Source organism: Vitis riparia, chromosome 19, assembly GCF_004353265.1.
Source record: "Vitis riparia cultivar Riparia Gloire de Montpellier isolate 1030 chromosome 19, EGFV_Vit.rip_1.0, whole genome shotgun sequence".
Taxonomy (NCBI): Eukaryota; Viridiplantae; Streptophyta; class Magnoliopsida; order Vitales; family Vitaceae; genus Vitis; species Vitis riparia.
Window position 1 is genome coordinate 11,414,809 of NC_048449.1, and position 2,127 is coordinate 11,416,935.

At 34.0% G+C, this 2,127-nt stretch overlaps 1 non-coding gene across 1 annotated transcript; it reads right to left on the bottom strand.

Moving 5' to 3' along the window:
• Positions 1-1,169: 1,169 nt before the first annotated feature.
• Positions 1,170-1,276, bottom strand: LOC117909707. The gene has a single exon (XR_004650437.1). It is a non-coding gene; the product is annotated as a small nucleolar RNA R71 (small nucleolar RNA).
• Between the last annotated feature and the right edge of the window lie 851 nt (positions 1,277-2,127).

Sequence of the window (2,127 nt, forward strand, 5' to 3'; positions counted from 1 at the left end):
TTATGATTTAGGTTGATAACAAGAGTTAGAATCTAAATTAGATCCATAGAATAGATTACGTGAATGAATGAATAGTAGAGATACATTGCCATGTTTTAAGAGATTAATAGTTAAATCTATAATAATTCCATAGATCTTAATTACTCCTTTAAACTTAAATTCACATAGAGATATGTTGGGTTAGTAATTTAAGGAGCAATCTGATATATTTTGAGAGAAAATATTGGTTGGCTTAGGGAATTAAATGTCCAAATAAAGCATAACAGAAATTAGGTTAAGCAATCAATTGCATGAAAGTGTTTGTAGTAAAATCAAAAGCCCTAAATCGTTTAAATCATAAGAGTTTGAATTTATTTATTTTAATTGTTTAAGTTACTTGCTTTTGCAACTTTAAAAATTCGGTTGATCAAATAGTAGGAGAAATAATAAATTTTAGTAATTTGTAGCATAGTCCTTGTGGGTTCGATATCCGTACTTAGGTACAATTATATTACTTGAACAATTCGTATACTTGCGAATTTGAACATCTAGTTTTTGGTGACATTGCCAAGGACTATTTGTTACTAATATTAATACCAGTTATTTCTTTGCTAATTTGACTTTTTTTTTTTTTTTAATTCTTACTCAATTGTTTTTCTCTTTTTAGGTTTTCTTAGTGTATGAGACGTACAAGGAGTTTAGACTTAGTACCAATCGACCTTGATATCAACAAAACACTACGATAGCTAAATCGGGAATGCAAACAACAAGTAATTTAAGAGGTTCCTGCAATAGGGGATGAGAATCACGGTGATAATGAAGTCTCAAATAGGGCACTCAAGGATTATTTTGTTCCTAATGTGGGTGTCTCAAGCATTTGAAGGCTACCCATCCAATCTAACAATTTTGAGATCAAACCGACAATTATTCAAATGATTTAATCTTCGGTTCAATTTAGAGGATTGGCCAATGATGATCCTAATCTACATATTGCAAATTTCTTAGAAATTTGTGATACCTTCAAGCATAATGGTGTGACCGATGATGCAATAAGACTTCGATTGTTTCCATTCTCTCTAAATAACAAGGATAAGGCATGATTAACTTCATTACCTCCGGGGACAATCACTACATGGGATGGACTGGTTAATGCTTTTCTTGCTAAATACTTCCCACCGTCAAAATCTACAAAGATGAGGAATGATACAACTAACTTTTTACAGCAAGATCAAGAGTCTCTTTATCAAGTTTGGGAGAGGTTCAAAGATCTTTTAAGAAAGTGGCTACACCATGGCTTACCAATGTGGATGCAAGTGCAAATGTTCTACAATAGTTTGCACCCTAATACTCAAACCATGGTGGATGCAGCAAACGAAGGAGCTTTTATTAATAAGACACCGGAAGAGGGATATTAACTTATAGAAGTGATGGCTAGCAACAATTTATTGAAGTTTACAGATAGAAATGCACAAAAGAGGATAACCGACATTCATGATATTGATACTTTTAATAATTTGGCTGCTCAAGTTGCAATTTTAAATAATAATTTTAAGAAAATGAATGTTGTTGCCATTTCTAATTTAGTCTGTGAAAATTGTGTCGGTAACCATTCTAGCTTGGAGTGTCAAGTTGGAGGCCCATATGAAGCAAATTCATCCGAACAAGTGAACTACGTGGCCAATAATCAACATCAATACAATCCCAACTCCAACTATTTCAACCACATCCGAACTTCTCATGGAGTAACAATGCTAATGTGCAAAAACCACCAGCCGGCTTCCAATCTCAAGAGAAGAATCCAAACTTGGAAGAAGTTTTCACCCAATTTATACAAAAGACTAACAATTTTATTGATGATACTAAAGCAAATTTCAGGAACCAAGGTGCAAGTATTTGCAACCTTGAGCATCAAGTGGGGAAGATTTCTAAGTTATTGAAGGAGAGAACTCAAGGAGCACTTCCTAGTAACACTGAGACAAATCTTAAGGAGCATGTAAATGCCATAACTCTTAGAAGTGGGAAGGAGTTAGAACAATCAAAAGAGGTCGAGCAGTAAGCAAATAAGGAGGATACTTTAGTTCCCAAGGAACAAGATGCTTCCACTCCTATGTAGCTATCTACTCCAAAATCATCATCTAATGCCACCAC